The 17,478-nt window shown below is 60.1% G+C and overlaps 1 protein-coding gene across 4 annotated transcripts in view; it reads left to right on the top strand.

The window, feature by feature from the left end:
- The first annotated feature begins 5,600 nt into the window (after nt 1-5,600).
- IL11RA (interleukin 11 receptor subunit alpha) overlaps nt 5,601-17,478 on the top strand; it is a 66,293-nt gene continuing 54,415 nt past the window's right edge. For all 4 annotated transcript variants that reach the window (XM_074952246.1, XM_074952245.1, XM_074952244.1 and 1 more), the window contains exon 1: nt 5,601-5,734. The gene's annotated coding sequence lies outside the window, so the exon portion shown is untranslated. The remainder of the gene's footprint in view (nt 5,735-17,478) is intronic.

The following is a 17,478-nucleotide window of genomic DNA, read 5'->3' as shown; positions in this document are numbered from 1 at the left end:
TTAACTTTTTCAGCTGGAATTCTACAGTGGGAAAATTCAAGAAGAGAGACTTGCTTTGTATGTTCTGTTTACAAGCTATCAGGCCTCTTCTCTAACAACCCTGCACCAGCTTAAGAAAGTTTTTCAGCCGCGGTGGTAATTTTATCACTACACATTTCTATAGTACTTTGTGCTGAGTACCTCAAAGTGCTTTACAAATAACAGCTAATTGGGGAGGTAACTTCCTTCTCTTCATGTGTCAGTATAATAGTGCCTGCATCTCTAATTTTCACCCTATGCAGCAGAAGAACTGGGTTTTTTACCCACGAAAGCTTATGCCCCAATAAATCTGTTAGTCTTTAAGGTGCCCTCGGACTCTGTGTTGTTTTAAGCTAATTAAGCCTCAACTTCCTTTTTAGAAGACAACATAAGCTACCTCTTACGTGGAAGCAGAAGCTGTTTTGCATCATCACACAACACCACTATCCAAGAGGGTTTGGGTAGCTCAGTTGAAACTGCAGCAGCAAGGGAGGAGGAAGGATATAATTACCTGCACTGAAATTTCACTAGGCCACTGGAGGATGGATAACTACCCACACAAGAAATACTTTAGGATCTTCAGAGACCACAAATGGTTTAACGTCTTGTCCCAAAGACAGCACCTCCCAGCAGTATAGCATCAGCGAGGGAGAGTGGATCAGTGCTGAATCAGAGAGGTACATCTGCACTGAAAAACAAAACAAAGACTACAGTGAATCTCAGAGCCTGGGTGTGACAAGTTCCCCAAGATGCAACCTAGAACTGAAGTACCACTGAGCCCTCTGTCCCATCGATCTGGACTTCCTTTCACACTGAGCTGCTCCCCGGTCCAGCGGTCCAGCATCCTCCATTGCCTACGTGCTCCCTCTAAGAAGCCTGCATAGTCCCTGGGCGTGTGGGTTCCCTTTAATGGGGTCATTATCAGTGTCTAGCTTCTCCATTATTGTACCTGAAAGATTGGTATGGGGTGTTTCTAACTTCACAACATAGTTTGGTGACGCACACATACACTGACAACACATACGCTCTAATAGGCTATTCGTGTTCAACAGATGCAGACTTTTAGACTGATATCCCATGAGGCCTACTTTGTACAAAACCTCTCATAAGCATATCATCAAGGTAAATGTGGGAGTGCCAGGGTGTTGCTCTGGGGTACGGGGTCGCACTGGGTCAGCTGACTTAGCACATGCTACAGGGCTAAAACCAGCAGTGTAGACGTTCCCGCTGGGGCTGGATCTCAGGCTCTGAGCCACCCTTCCCATTGGGTTTCAGCGCCTGAGCCATAAGGGCTATCCTACTCTTTTCAGCCCAGGAGCAAGAGACCCAGTCAGTTGAGACTTTCTGCTGGGGGTTTGGGGTGGCGGCTTGGTTTGTTTTTTGCAGTGTAGCTGTACCCTTACTGATTAACCAATGTGACACTTAACTGTGTCAAGTGGCACTAACTGATTAATCCCACTGGACAAAGAGGTCTTCCTGGAAGTCTCAGATGCAAATATTGTCCCATCTCAGCCCTGCGTAGCTTGAAACTTTAATAAAAAATAAAATAAAAAAGCAATCATTTAATTTTCACACACCTACACCCCCCCAGCGTAGTCCTTAACCTGACCCCTCTCATGCTGCTAGCTGGTGTTCTATCCCACAGAAGCAAAGGCTTCTGGGCTGAGTCGGGGCCCCTAAGGCAGCAGCTGGATGAGACTGAGCAGAGCCAGGGAGCTGCTGGCGGGTGGGCCAGGACTGGCCGCGCAGGGACCCTGCAGCCAGTGGAAACAGGGTCAGGAGCAGCCTCTGCCTGAGTAGGTGCAGCCACCCCAGGCTGTTCTCATACCCACCCACCCTCCCTCATCTCCCCTGCCCATCCCCCCGACTTCTCCAGCCCCGCAAGCAGCTGCGTCCCGTGCCCAGGGAGCCCCTGGCCCCAGCATTTGTGCTGAATCCACTCTGGGCCCTGGGCACCCCTCCCCCACCCATCCCATCTGACCCTCTTCCCTCCCCGTGCGCTGTCCTTGCTGCTTTCAGAGTAACAGCCGTGTTAGTCTGTATTTGCAAAAAGAGAAGGAGTACTTGTGGCATCTTAGAGACTAACCAATTTATTTGAGCATAGGCTTTCGTGAGCTACAGCTCACTTACGCAGTTGATAGATTTCCACTCCATACGGCTAAATGCAGTGCCTTGCATAATGACAGGTTTCAGAGCTGTGGGGGTGGGGGGCCCAGTGCTGGGGTTGCAGGGGGCTGTGGGTCGGGAGTGAGGGGCACTAGCAGATCTGTGGGGGTGGGGGGCCCAGTGCTGGGGTCGCCGGGGGCTGTGGGTTGGGATTGAGGGGCACTAGCAGAGCTGGGGGGGTGGGGGGCCCAGTGCTGGGGTCGCTGGGGGCTGGGGGTCGGGATTGAGGGGCACTAACAGAGCTGTGGGGGTGGGGGGCCCAGTGCTGGGGTCGCAGGGGGCTGTGGGTTGGGAGTGAGGGGCACTAGCAGAGCTGGGGGAGGGAAGCTTGCCCGTGCCTGTCATGCCTAGCTCTAGCTAATAGCCCCCCTCAGTTTCATGTGCCCTAACCCTGCTGTCCTCTCTCCTTTTCCATTTGGGGGGTAAAGCCCGCAGGGTTAGAACCGCTGCAGTTCTGGATTCCCGTTCCGCCTGCCCGGCTCGTTCAGCACATAAGAAGCCTGGCCGTGCCCAGCGCACTGTGGTGTGACCCCAGCTGTGTCTAATCCCCACCTGCTTGTCACTGGCAGCCTGGGATGCTGGGGGGCCCACAGAGCAGGGGGAGCCTGCAGCCCCTTCTCCAGCCTCCTTCGCTCGGCAGCCGCTTCCCAGGAAGGCTCCTGGCCTCCGGGTTTCTGTGTCTTGGGAGGGCGTGAAAGGGGGAATTGAAGCCTGTTGTGTTTGGTGATTTGAGGTGCGCCTGCCCCAACCCCCAGATCCCCCCAGCACAGTAATTACCAGTGACGCTAACGACTCAGACCAGCACAGCTCACTCCCACCCCATCGCCTCACTACCCCCTGTCCGGTCCCTCCCCTGCCCCAATGGCCCTGGAGCATGTCTGGGAACTCCTCCGTGAGGCTGGCAAGTGCCGGGGCGAGGGCCCCTCACGGAGGACCTGCTGCCAGTGCCATCGGGGCACCGGTTCGGATCCCCCCTCGGGCATGGCACCGGGAGGGAGTGGGCTCTGCTGGTGTCCGGCCTTGCTGGGTTTAACACCGTCTCCTCCAGCCGGGGCTGCGGCGGGTGAATAGGCCCCTCCTGGGGGTGGCAGGTACATTGAACCATTTGCACCCAGTGGATCCCTGCTCCAGCGAGGCGTCTGGCAGACATCAACTCGCCTGCTGCCAGGGCCCTTGGCAGACCTGCAGCCTCTCGTCCCCGCCCCCGCACTTCAGCACTCCTCCATGACCTCCGCAGCCGAACGCAGCTCCCCTCCCCCAGGCGGGAGGCTGATCCCAGGCAGGCTGGCAAGGACTGTTACACCGTAACACGCAGATCTGACCAGCGCTGGTGCTGTGGGGCTGGGCACGGGGCCAGTGGCGGGTGTTTTATCACAGCGCACACGTACCCAGAGACACCCACGCCGCTTGGGATTGTACGGCTGCAGGGATGGCTGGTTATTGCACAATTCCTCGTTAGTGCTGCTCTCTGCACGCTGGTTTGTTATTATGGGGCCGCCCCGGTGGGCTGGCACAGGGGCACCCCCGGGGTTGTTACTGTAGGGCCGCCCTGGTGGGTTGGCACAGGGGCACCCCCGGGGTTGTTACTGTAGGGCCGCCCTGGTGGGTTGGCACAGGGGCACCCCCGGGGTTGTTACTGTAGGGTTGCCCTGGTGGGCCGGCACAGGGGCACCCCCGGGGTTGTTACTGTAGGGCCGCCCTGGTGGGTTGGCACAGGGGCACCCCCGGGGTTGTTACTGTAGGGCCGCCCTGGTGGGCTGGCACAGGGGCACACCTGGGGTTGTTACTGTAGGGCTGCCCTGGTGGGCTGGCACAGGGGCACCCCCGGGATTGTTATTGTAGGGCCGCCCTGGTGGGCTGGCACGGGGCACCCCCGGGGTTGTTACTGTAGGGCCGCCCTGGTGGGTTGGCACAGGGGCACCCCCGGGATTGTTATTGTAGGGCCGCCCTGGTGGGCTGGCACAGGGGCACCCCCGGGGTTGTTACTGTAGGGCTGCCCTGGTGGGTTGGCACAGGGGCACCCCCGGGGTTGTTACTGTAGGGCCGCCCTGGTGGGTTGGCACAGGGGCACCCCCGGGGTTGTTATTGTAGGGCCGCCCTGGTGGGCCGGCACAGGGGCACCCCCGGGGTTGTTACTGTAGGGCCACCCTGGTGGGTTGGCACAGGGGCACCCCCGGGGTTGTTACTGTAGGGCCGCCCTGGTGGGCTGGCACAGGGGCACCCCCGGGGTTGTTTCTGTAGGGCTGTCCTGGTGGGCCGGCACAGGGGCACCCCTGGGGCTGTTATTTTAGGGCCGTCCCAGTGGGCCGGCACAGGGGCAGCCCTGGGACTGTTACTGTAGGGCCGCCCTGGTGGGCCGGCACAGGGGCACACCCACTCCTGGGCCCTGTGATCAACATGGGACATGGCTCGGGGCGTCGCTGGGAGGTGGCTCAGGATGTCACTGGGACGTGGCTCAGGGCGTCGCTGGGATGTGGCTCGGGGCGTCACTGGGACGTGGCTCAGGGCGTCACTGCTCAAAACTTTTTTGTTGAATATTTTTTTAATTGGAAAATGGGGATTTGACAACTGGATTTTTTTTCACGTCAAACAAATCATTTCCCTTGTAATTTCCAACCAAACCAAAACCAGCCAACACCCCCGCGCCCGGTTTTAAAATGTGGTGGAACACTCATCTTGCGTGTGTTCCCCGCACCTTTTCCTGTGGAAAGTTTTTAAAGTTTGACAAAGGGAGAGGAAAAGTGGGATTTTGCCCAACAAAAGGCAAATGGGGGCAGGGGGAAGTTGTGAAAGTTTTGGCGAAACTTTTCAAAGAAAAAACTTTATTCTGATAAACCATATTGATTTTGCTTCTGTCCCAGCAGCTCCCGTGAGGAACACTCTGCCCATGGGGCACGGGTGGGGAAACTGAGGCACGGAGCAGGGGACTCGCCTCAGGTCCCCGGGCGGGCTCAGTACAGAGCCAGTCCCCCAGTCCCTTCCGCATCGCTCCTCCGGGCAGAGGCGGCCCCGGGCCTGCCCTCCTGCCCTGCCCGCTGCGCAGACCCTAGGGGGGCGGTGACCCCGCAGTCGGGGTGAGGCCGGGCGTTTGGGGGCCGGCGCTGGCCGTCCCCGCGGTTGTGGGGCAGCGTGAGGGGGCAGGTCCGGGGGCCCGCGCCAGGCGGGTCCCGGGGGCAGGCAGGGGGAGCCCGGCGCCCTGCCCGCGCCGTGCGCTCCCGAGAGCGCAAAGCCTCCTCCCGGCCGGCCCCCCGCAGGGCCCGGCCCCGCCGCCCAGACAGGAAGCGCCCGGGAGCCCTGGCCCCGGATTGGCAGGGGGATTCTCCAATTGGGCCGCGGGAGCCCCCGCCGCCGGCCAGCGCCTGCTCCGACGTGCCGGGCGGGAGGCTCGGGCAGCCCGGCTGGGGCCGCGCCATGGCGAGGGGCGCAGCGCGCCGGGGCTCGGCGGAGGGTCGCTGCGCCCAGTGAGAGCCGCGGAGCGGAGCGGGGAGCAGGGCGCGCCCGAGGGCCGGCCGGCCACCATGCAGCTCGCAGCCCGGTAACAGCGGGGAAGGTAAGAGAGAGCGGGGAGCCCAGACGCCGCCGGGATGGGCGCAGAGCGGGGCCCCGGCGGGGAGCAGCCACCAGGGACCGTGCGCTGCCGGATCCCACCCCCCCTCCCCCGGCCCGTTTGCGGTGGGGGCTGGAGCGGGGTGCGGGGCTCCCCCACTCGTCCTCCCCGGGACAACCGGCCCCAGCGTGTCCGCCAACCCCCAGCGCGGTCCGTGCGCGTCTGGCCGGGGGTCCCCTGGCGGCTCTGGACAGACGGACGGGCCCATCGGGGACACGAGCGATGCACCAGCTGAGAAGCCCCCGGCCCGGCCCCAGCTCGCTCTGTGCCCCTGCGGTCCCTCCGTGCAGCGCCTGCCCCTCCTGGCCGGGGCATTCCGGCCTCCCCGCGGCCATTGCCCTAGCGGTGCCGGCTGCCCGGACAGCGCCGGGGGGGCCGGGCAGCCGGTCCCTGGGGCGGTCTGGAAGCCAGACTCCCCGCGGCTCCGGGCTGGTCAGACCCGTCCCAGGGACAAGCCTGCAAGGTGCCGCTTGTGGGTCTGGAGCTGACCCGGCCCTGCCCGGCCCCAGTGTTTGGGGTCAGGGCCGCCTGGGGCTCGCGGTGGGGGCTGGGGTCGAGTTTCGCTCGCGAAGGGTTCGTAGACACCAGACTCCTTCACTCGGTGCCTGGGGGTTTGTCCCGGTCGCTGCTGGGTGCAGTGGGAAGCCCAGGGGCCAGTGGATCCAGTGCTCGGGGCCGCCTCCTTGCTGGCCAGCTGGCTACTGCACCGCGGGCTGGCGGGGACCGGGCTGGGCTCTGGACGGGGCTGGCCCCGCTCCGTGTCTGCACCCAGCGTGGGTCGATGCGAGCGCAGGTCACTGCAGGGCTGTCCGGCGCCGATCCGCCCTGGAGTGGGGGCCGCTGGGTGCAGAGGGGCACTCCAGCCAGCCCTTTGCTTTGGCCCACCTGCCGTTGCGAGGTGGCTACCTTGAGGGGGGTCAGGCCGGGACCAGGGCGAGGGGGGCAGGGTCTCTGCAGTGCACCCTGAACCCCGCAGGGCTGGGGGTCATCTCAGACGGGAGGCGGCGGAGTGGGGGGCACTCGTGGAGCTCTGGGGGGGGGGAGCCTGGCCCTGGAAGAGCAGGGGAAGGGGGCCGGGTCGGGATTTGGGGGGCACTGGAGAAGCTCTGTGGGGGGGGGGGAGCCTGGCCCTGGAAGAGCAGGGGAAGGGGGCCGGGTCGGGATTTGGGGGGCACTGGAGAAGCTCTGTGTGGTGGAGGGGAGCCCTGCACTGGAATAGCAGGGGAAGGGGGCCGGGTCTGGATCTGGGGGGCACTGGAGAAGCTCTGTGGGGGGGGGGGGAGCCTGGCACTGGGATAACAAGGGAAGGGGGCTGGGTTTGGGATTTGGGGGGCACTGGAGAAGCTCTGTGTGTTTGTGGGAGCCTGGCACTGGAATGGCAGGGAAGGGGGCCGGGTCGGGATTTGGGGGGCACTGGAGGAGCTCTGTGTGGTGGAGGGGAGCCCTGCACTGGAATAGCAGGGGAAGGGGGCCGGGTTGGGATTTGGGGGGCACTGGTGGAGCTCTGTGGTGGTGGGGAGCCTGGCACTGGAATAGTAGGGGGTCGTGGCTCAGCATTGAGGGACATTGGCACAGCCAGGGGTGGGAAGCAGACCCAGCCCTTCCTCCACCTTTGCCCGCTCTGCCCAGCTGGCCCCAGCTCTTCACTCTTGCAGACACCAAAGGGGGAAAACCTGACGTGCAGATGAGCTCTGATAAGCCGCTTTTTCCCTGGCGGGTGAAGTCCCTGGGCTCGGTGCGGGCACGGGGGAAGGGCGTTTGGCCTGCATGGCACTGGCTGGGTGAGATGAGCGAGTGACTCATGCCGATGGAGACTCCGAGAAACTTGGACCAGCCCCGGTTCCCCGTTGCTGCTGCCGGGCTTATCGGAAGCCCCTGGGCTCAGTTTACAGCCTCCGTGGCCCTTCTGCTGCAGGACATCCCGGGGCCCAGCTGGGGCCCAGCCGTGCCTGGCAGCTCCGCTGTCTGTGCCCGGCCCAGGCAGAGAGCCTGGCTGCGTGGGGAACGGGTCCCCCAGAGCGTCGCAGGGCTGCGGAGCAAAGGGCCCAGCCAGGCCGGCTGCCTAGCCTAGGCGTCCATTGTAACTGAGCCCAGCTCCTGGGCTCCCACTGGGAGACGTCAGATACGTTGGAGCCTGGGGGCTCCCCCTCCCTAGGCCCTGCCCAAACCTGAGTGTCCCTGGGCATTAGTCACGGGCACTAGAATGGGAGTCTTCGGCCAAGTGCCTGGTGAGTGTGTGGGGTGGGGCTGCCCCCTACAGGAGGAATGGATCAGCGGCACTGTGATACAGGGTGCTCATAGTCACCTCTGTGTGTGTGCCCGCCGGGTAGGGGCACGCTCCCATCTCCCTGAGTGCAGCTGTGCGGGCTCCCATCTCTCTCAGTGGGGCAGGACGCCCCGGATCCCTTCCCCATGGGTGCCCGTATGCAGCTGGCTGACAGCTGCCGCTTCTCTCTGTGAACGTGGATGGTTACGCTGCTCGTGTGATGGATGCGCCTCTCTCCATGTATCCATGCAGCCCTAGTCGCCAGAGCATCTGACCGCCTCCCCGTTGCTGGCGTATTGACCCACAGGCAGGGCAGTGCCCCCGTTGTACGGACGGGAGCCGAGGCACACAGCAGATTAAGTGACTTGCCCAGGGTCAGGCAGGAAGTCTGCGGCGAAGCAGGGAACTGAATCCAGGTTTGTTAGGGTGCCAGTTTAGTGCCCCACCCCCTAGCCTTCCATCCCCGCGGGGAAGCGCTGCAGTGGGGAATGGCTCCCACGTCATGGCAGGAGACGCAGACCCACGGAGGGAGCTGCCGGTGGCTCTGACACATAAGTGCTCCGTCCCTGTCCCCAGCTGGTGGCTGGGTGTCCCGAGCAGAGGATGGGGTGCGGTGAGCGTTCAGGGGTGTGGGGGAGAGGACATGTATTGTGCTCTGGCTGGGGTCTGCGGCGGCTTCGGATGAGCCCAGGTGTTGGCTATTGCGGATCAATCATTTCGTGACGCGGTTCTCAAGGCAGCCGCCTCAGCGACCCGACAGAACCACGTTATGTACAGCGCTGGCAAGACGGGGGGCCCACGCTGGCGTGATGGGGCCCGGGGGGCATTGGGCCTCAGTTGGGATGAAGGCTGCTTGGATTGAGAGCAGCTGTTTATAAATGTCACATCAGAAACTTGTCTAAAGTCTAATTGTGTGTGTGCACATGTGTGAATGCACGGACCCAGGTCGGGGGGGGAGGTGTACGCCCGTGAGCACGCAGGGACCCGGACCCACGTGGGGGTGCACATGCATTAGCCCTCCCCCCTGCAGTGATTTCCCCCGTGCTCTGTTCCACTAAAGGAAAATCCCTCTCAGGGGAACTGGCTGGCTAGAGACTGCGCTCACGGGACAGGAACTTCCCTTGTTTCCATCTGCCCCAGCTTGGTGCTTCCCTTTTTCTTTTCTTTTTTTTCCAGAGAGGAGTCTGAGCTGGGTGTGGATTCAGGGCATGTCTGGATCTCAGGGTTTGGGCTCTGCCCATTCCAGAGACATGGGCCAGGAATTGGGGTGTAGACAGGGACTGCCCCAAACACCTAGTACAACGGGCCATGAGCCGGCTGGCGTCTCTGCCCAAACCCAGCAATACATAGTGGCTCCAGGCTCTCCAGGGGATTGCTGGGCTGGTTTTAGAGAGTTTTCAAAGTTGTGATGTTTTCGTAACGAGAGTGACAATAGTTTGAACATTTTCCATCTGTTTTTGTGTTGTTTGTAAAACCAACACCCAAAAAAACCCTTTTGGTGAAAATTTTCATTTCATTTGTAACTTTCATTTTTTTGATGCAAAACCAAAGCTCGTTCCATTGTTAAAAGCCCGGCGGTGTTTGGTTTTCAAAGAAAACGGTTGGTTTCTTCAGAATATTGCTGTGGGGAACACTCCCTGTTTTCCAAGCAGCCCGCTCCGAGGCGAACAGGGGACACGGGAAGAGGGATGCGAAAATTGGCCCCCTTCCCCTCCAGACAGTGTGACCACTCTGAGACGGGCCCTGAAACCTCTTTTCTCCGCAGCGCGACACACAAGCTCTTTGGGGCAGGGGCCGTCTCTTTCTTCTGCCTTTGTACAGCGCCTCGTGTGACTGCGATGCTCCAAATAATAAAAGGAATCGAGTTTTACCAGCGCTCCTGTGGGAAGAGCTGCAACACTCCCGCCTTTGCCCTTGTCGTTGACGTGGTGAGCCCAGGTTCTCACTAACCGAAGCTCTGACTCCCCCAGCCACATTTCCGTCTCTCCCCCCCGGCACTGACGAAAGTGGGAAAATGTGCCCATATCGGACCGTTGTTTTGTTGGCGGCCTGGCCTAGCCGTCGCTGCCAGCCGCCGAAAGGCGCCCATTGACCGCAGCGGGAACTGCAGTGGGGTTGGCTCTAGACAAGGCTGCGTGGGGAGCTTGAGAGGTGCCTGGGCAGTGTGACGGCTGGTTAAGCTAAGCGTGGGCAAGTGCTAGGAGATCGGTTGGAAGGGCGCTTTCAAGCGATCGCACACAGTCCTGGGTTCCATCGACTGTACCTGCTCGGGAGAAACATCCAGGCATCGTTGTGGGCCGCTCGGTGATGTGTGCAGCAGTGGGCAAAAACGCTGGCAAGTTGTGAGGCCCCACTAAGAGAGGGCTGGAGAATGAAGCTGAAACTATGGTGGCCCTACCCTATAAAGCAGTGGGATGCCCTTACATGGGAGAGCGTGTTCAGTTCTGGTCCCCTCCTCTCAGACAGGATAGAGCAGAAATAGAAACAGGCTAGTAAAAATGATTGCAGGCCTGGAGAGACTGCTGTAAGAGGACAGCTGGCAAAGATCAGGGCTATCACACTGAGCAAGGAGTGCTGTGGATGGGTACAGAGTGTGAAGGGAGGAGCGAGTCACTGAGCATTTCTTTCTACCCTGTCTTGTAACACAGGCACAAGGCAACTTTCAGCAAAACTGAAAAGCAACAAATTCAAAACCGACCCAGGACAATGTGTTTTTAAGTAACATGTGATGAACCCATGGAACTCACTGCCACAAGATATCGCTCCTGCCAAGAGATTAGAGGGACTCAAACCCTGAATAGTGAGGATAGTGACGTGTGTCAGGGGTTCCAAATCTATAGCTTAGGGTACAAACCTACCACCGTCTGACTGGGTTAGACAGAAATGTCCCCTGTATGCATGTATCGCATGTGGTCAGTTCTAGGAGTATGCCATATTCCTCCTAAATGGGGCACTGGTGGGAGAGGGGACTGGGTACAGGCCTGGCCGGCTCCCTCTAAAGTCCATGGAATGGTATTCCTGTGTTCAGGTAACCCCTGCTTTGACTCACCCAGAGCTTTCTGCAGCTCTGGGGCTCAAACTCCCGGGTTGTCTCAGTTCAGATGTTATTTACAAAGTTATTTAAGTCCCTGTCCTGTGAGGGGAGGGAAGAGAATAGAAACAAGAAGGGCCAGACTGGGTCAGACCAAAGGTCCATCCAGCCCGGTGTCCTGTCTGCCGACAGTGACCAGTGCCAGGTGCCCCAGAGGGAATGAACAGAACCGGTAATCATCAAGTGATCCATCCCCTGTTGTCCACTCCCAGCTTCTGGCAAGGTCTGGCAGTCAGAGGTGTAGGGACACCCAGGGCACGGGGTTGTGTCCCTGACCATCTTGGCTCGTAGGACCTGTCCTCCAGGAACTTGTCTAGTTCTCTTTCAAACCCAGTTATACTTTTTTCTGCTTTTAAAAAAGAGCAATTGAGACGAGTTGTGTTTTCTGCACAATTAGCAAGAGCAAAAGGACTTGGACGCCAAGCTGGGGACGTGGCGAGCCCGCCACTGAGGGGTGGCAGATGGGGAGAACAGCGCTGTTCTGAGTGACCAGCAGGGCCGGGGGGCCCGGGTGGGCACGTTCCTAGGCAGAGGATGCAGCGCAGAACGTTCCCGTCACGCTCCTCCCAGGCTGGTCCAGTTGGGGCATCTCGGCATTTACCCATAAAAGCCCTGGGTCTGCCCTGAGCTGTGTGTGGGGCTCTCGGGCCCACTGAGTCAGTGGGAGTCTTTCCAACGATGCCCATGGGTTTTGGATCCAGCCCCTGATCTGAGACGCTGTGGATGGGCTTGACCTGCTCTCACTCAGGCCGTCTCCTGGGGCTGGAGCGTGGCCTTTGTGTGTTCTCCAGGGCCTCGCCCTGTCTTGTGTCAGACCTCCTAGGTGATGGGGCTCCCACCGTGCCCCAGTCCGCAGCCTCGCTGGGCCATCCAGTGCCATCGGCTTTGATTTCCGGGGGCAGTTCAGCTGAATAACTGATGGCCCGAGGCAGCCCCTAGCCAGAGGCTTGCCACACCTAGTTAGCCTCAGGTTCCCTGTCTCAGTTCCCTCCCTCTGTGGCGAGCTTTACCTGTTACCGTGTCCTCTGAGTGTTTACCGAGCGTTACCCTGACCCCTGAGCCTTGCTGAGCCGCGTCTCCTCTCAGCTCCGTTTGCCTCTGCTCTGAACTCCCTCTGGTTTGTCCATATCCCCAGGGTCCCCACCCAACGCTGTATCTCAGGCCTGGTCTCGGCTGCCCTGTGATTTTGATTCCTGGGTTTGCTGTGCACACGTGGCTGGCCGGGTGTGAAGTCCAATCTAGCCTCAGGAGAAGATTGTAGCAGTGTCTCATGGACGCAGCTGTAAAATCTCCGCCTGAGATAAGTGACCTCAGAGCATGGGCCTTCGACCTCACGTTAGTTGGCTCTGAACATGCTTTGAAGAGCCCAGCTCCAGTCACTGAATTCCCCAGATTCCTCCCCAGACTCTGCTCAGGAACTTCAGCCAGGGCCTCGCTGCAGCTCAGACGAATGGTTTAAACTGGCAGATAGTTGTAAAGCCTCCATAGAACAGAAACTGCCCGGCGCTTGGCAGGGGAAGCAACATCCAGGCTTCTGGGCCGACCCGGGCTGGCCCTTCTCGCATGGCAGGTGTGGTGGGAGGTACACACAGGCGCTGGACCTTTAAAGGAGCACAATTGTTTCCCCTGGCCAATAACATTTGTAGCTCTAAAAGAAAAGGAGGACTTGTGGCACCTTAGAGACTAACAAATTTGTTAGTCTCTAAGGTGCCACAAGTCCTCCTTTTCTTTTTGCGGATACAGGCTAACAGGGCTGCTACTCTGAAATTTTTAGCTGTGCGTGCGAAAAGTCACAGCCCCGAGGGACCCAGCAGGCTGCCTGGGTGACCGTGTGTCTAGCCCCTTCCAGCGCCTGGAGGTGCCCAGTCGTTCATGACCGTGCTGGGCACCCTGGAAAAGCCCCAAATCCTCCTCAGTCACCAGAGAGTCCCTCGTCCCGAGCCTGGAAGAATCCATTGGTCACTTTTTCTCTGTGAGGTGAGCAGACTTCGGGGCCAGACCCTCCTGCATAGCCCGGGCCAGGGACCCGAGATCAAGTCATCAAAGCTGCAGGCACGGGGGTCCATGGTTATCAGCTGGAAGATTCCTGGCATCTCGAACGTCTCCCGTCTTCACAAACAGCCGCAGGCGGCAGCTAATGAACCCTGGGTGACCCGCCAGATGCTTTTCAGTTGACAGGCGGCCGTTAGCAGGCAAAGGGCAGCAGCGTGCGGAGCAGCCGCCCGTGTGCTGGCATGTGCAGGCTCCGGCCTCGGTGGGGGCCAGGGCGGTGCGGGGAGGACAATGTAACTGAGTTCCTGGTGGAAAAAAAATACCGGAGTGGTGACCTCATCCCAGAGAAATCTAAACAGAAGGTTCAAAGCAGCAGCGTTTGGGTGGGATCCTGCCTTCGCACGCGTGTGAATCTGCTGACCGCAGTGGAGTCACTCCGGATTTACACCAGTGCCAGAGAGCAGAATCGGGCCCTTAGCCGGCTTCCTGCTCTGTCCCAAGTTCCCCCCACGTTTGCCCCCTTCCGAGCGTCGCCCTCAGAAGAGAGAAGGCTTGGTGGGAACAGGGTCAGCTGCCTCTGCTCCCTCATTGCCAGCAACTCACTGGCCAGCGGGAAGCTCTCCCACCTGCCGGGAGGGATGGGCTGGGAGCAGGGACCCGGATCTGCCCAGCTTTCACAGGGAGAGGCCTGTTCTCTCCTGTCCAATACCGCCTGAGAGGGCACCTCCCTCTGTCCTGAGCCTGGGGCATCTATCGCATCTTCTCTCTGCGCCCGGGGACCAGTGCAACATGTGGGTCTAGCTGCCTCACCAAGCAGCTGACCGAAGGGCCAAGGGACCCCCTCCCGGCTGGACTCCCCAGCGACAGGCCTGGGCTGATCCCACGGTTTCCGTGTGCCTTTTCCAGTCATCCGGGATCTCTCCTGTCTGCCCCGAGTTCTCAAAGTTAATCGCTACTGGCTCAGAGATCTCCAGCCAGTTCTTCATTTATTCCAGGGTGTGTTAGAAATGTCTCCAACCCCGCAGGGTCCTAGAGCCCGGGCTCCAGCGCGAACCCGGAAATCTACACAGCAGTGAGTCGGCTAGCACAGGCCAGCCGCGGGAGGCTAGTGACTGCGTAGGCAGACCCGAAGACGTATAACTTGTCCAAGTAGTTCTGAGCTTGTTCTTTTCCTGTCCTAGCCTCAGATCCTACCCCACGTGCACCGATGGTCACTATGGTAGCTGGCCGGTCGCTGCTGTCCTTTTCTGGTGAAAGCGGAAAAAACCCGGCGTCCAACCCTTCGGCCACCGCTGAGTTTCCCTGTCATTGGCTTCCCCCCTCGCTGCGTGCTGTGTGCGTGGGCAGCCTCTGGCTTCTCATGTACCTGAAAAATGGTCGCGCGTCACCCTCCATGCCCCTAACCAGTTTAATCTCACTTTGGGCCTCGGCCTTTCTCATTTTGTCCCTCCATGCTCGTGTTGGGGTTTTTAGTTTTTTTTTTTTTTTTTTTTTTACATTCATAACTGTGTAGCCCCTCCCCCCCCCCCCCCCCCCCCCCCGCTCTCTGGGTCGCTCTTCCCCAAAGCACCTGGCCCCGTCCTGCTCCAGCTCTGGGTCTCTCATTCAACCAGCTGAGCTTGACGATGCCGGACGCAATTACCAGCCTTGTGTTCCCAGGGGCCGCGTCCTCTGGAGAGCGGCGTGCGTGTGACCAGGGCAGGGCGCTGGGATTTGGCTCCGAGGAGCGGCTGCTGCTTCTGGAGCTCCAGCACAGCCGTCCTTTGGGGTAGGTTAGTGTCGGCGCTGGGGGGGGGGGGGGGGGCAGGGGCAGGGGCAGGCAAGAGTGTTTGGAGTTGCTAGTGTGAATGGGGGTGAAGGGGAGGTGAGGGAAGCTGGGGGCTGAGTGCATTGGTGGTTGTGGCATCTGTCAGGGAGCAGGTGTGTGCGCCCAGGGGGGTGTACGCGTGAGTGTACATATATGGGGGGGTGTACACGTACATGGGATGGGGAGGGTGGGGTTGGAAGCTGGTGCCAGGCTCTTTCCCTGCGGGCAGGTCCATGGGGACGGGTGAACTTCGGCAATTGTCTTTTACTCTTGTTCTGGTTCCAAATAAATTGTCCTCAGAACCCAGGTCAGGTGACGTTAACAAAACCCCTCCCCTCAAAGCCGGCGATTTCTTCCCAAACAAGGCAGGTTTGGGAAGACCAAGGGGAGCCCTTTTGTGTCTCTGCTTCCTCGGCGCTAGCCCCACTCTGGCTCGCTTCCTGCTCCAGGTTTAAAGAGACAGGGCCCCTCTCCTCACCCCCAGATTGTGACTGGTGCAGGGTTGCCGTGATGGTGCTTAATGGAGCTAGGCGGACGCACCCCAGAAAACCGGCAGCATGCCCACCAGTGCCCAGCGTGCCCTTGGCGCGTGGGATGCTGGACGTGAGTTCCTGCAGTTGCTCTGATGCCAAGCGTCACCGCTCCAAAGCCCATTGCAAACAGACAGGGGCAGGGCTGGGAGCTTGGCTGCAGGGATGTTGCCCATCCGCTAGCCATGCATCTGTGCACGCTTAACCCCTGCACCAGACGAGCTGGTGTGGACGCCTGGAAAGGGCTGGCTGCTGCTGGGAGAGCCACAGGGGCCTGGCAGGCAGCACTGCACTGTCATGCAGCCTCTCTCTGCTCACGCTGGCGGGTAGCACGGGAGAATGGTAGCCACGCTCGAGATGGGCACTTGCAGCCGTGGCATGGCATAGCAGTGCCTCCTGCCAGTTTGCTGCAGCACACGGCAGGGCTGCCCTCAGAGAGTCGCCACGTTCCTGACTTGGCTCTGATGTGAGCTTGGGGGTGCAGGCGCATGCCATCGAGCTGGGACTGCGGGGTAGAGCCAGGCTTAGTGTGGGCAGCCGCTGTGCCAGCATCCCTCAGGCAGTGCCCCCAAAGGCGGCCAGCAGCAAACACGGCTAATCCAGACCTGCCCCTTCCCTCCGGCTTTGCCACGGGATATCAGCTCCCAGTCATTCCAGCCCGGGACTGCTTACCGCAGCTTTCCTGGGGCCCCTCAGCCCCACACCCCGCTATTCCAGTCCTGAGCTCTGTATATCCAGCTCTGCCAATGCCCCTCAGTCCCGACCCACAGCCACCCTGTTATTCCAATCCTGGGCCATTCTCGAGCAAGCAGCACTGATCCTGCTGGCTCTGACCTGGCTGTGAACAACCTGAGGAAGGGATGGGAGCAGGCAGTCCTCTTTGTTTGGGAGTGGCAGAGGCAGGATTCGAACACAGGTCTCCAGGAGGGTCAGGCTCTTGCGTTAATTGCTGACTCACCCCGTGCCCGCCTTCCATGGGGCTGCTAACTGCAGTATTTGCCTTTTTAAGATCTGAGCTGTAACTCTGTGAAATTCCCAGGCAGGTCCCTCGTATGGGTCTGCTCAGCCGAGAGCCCTGGGTTGGGACACTCCCCGTGGTTCCTGTGGCCTCGTGGGCAGAGGAGAGCCGCGGCCGCAGAGACCAGAGAAAGGAAGCTAATTAAACCTTCACGAACACACGCTCCGGTGCCTGGAGGGGCACTGAGAGAGCAGAGTGAATCACACGGCTAACGCCAGCTTTCCTCTGCTTGTCTGCTGTCCGGCCAACGCGTGGCCACCATCCCCGCGGGCGGAGGGCTGGTTAGAGGGCAGGGCTGCTGGGCTGCTCAGGTGCCGGGCTGGCTGGTGCGTTGCTGGTGAATGCACGGCAAGGAGTTGGGACGGGTTGTTTCCACCTCGGGCTGTTCGCTATTTGTGGTGCGTGGGGCCAGGTTTCTGCTCCCTGGTTGCGCACATGCCCCGTCTCATATCGATTAGCATGCTTTCCCATGGAGGTCTGTAGCAGAACAATCTGTTGATGTGAAAACGTGGGGGCTGGTGAATATTTCCACCCGCACCCGGGGCCCGTGCAAATCCTTGTGAACGTCACGTGCAGAATCCAGCCGTGAGCAGCTGCAGGCACCTGCATGGGGTTTGGATTCTGTCTGGACTAGTTCTAAAACGCGCCGGGAGACGCAGCGTCTATGGAGCCCAGGGCCAAATTCCCCCTGGGGTAGGCCCTGTGCATGCAGTTCCCATGGCTGTGCCTGCCTGGACTATGGCTGCATGTGCAAACAAAGGCTTTGCCATCCAACGTGCCCTTGAGCAGATGCAGTGGTGGTAGCTGTGCACGTGGGTGTGAGCGCACGTGGGTGTGCACGCGCGCGCATGTGCTGTTCCCCACGGACCATCAGCCCTTTGTGTTGTGTGTCCCGTCCTCCTCCCCCGTGTGCAGTGGGTCGGCTCTGAGGGCTTGGCGTTTAGTGACACACAAATCCAGGGCAGAGAAGGGAGGGCCAGGGC

The sequence above is a fragment of the Natator depressus genome, chromosome 5 (genome assembly GCF_965152275.1).
Source record: "Natator depressus isolate rNatDep1 chromosome 5, rNatDep2.hap1, whole genome shotgun sequence".
In the NCBI taxonomy this organism is placed as follows: Eukaryota; Metazoa; Chordata; order Testudines; family Cheloniidae; genus Natator; species Natator depressus.
Note: the sequence above shows the minus strand (reverse complement) of the source record. Positions and strands in the feature narration are given on the sequence as shown.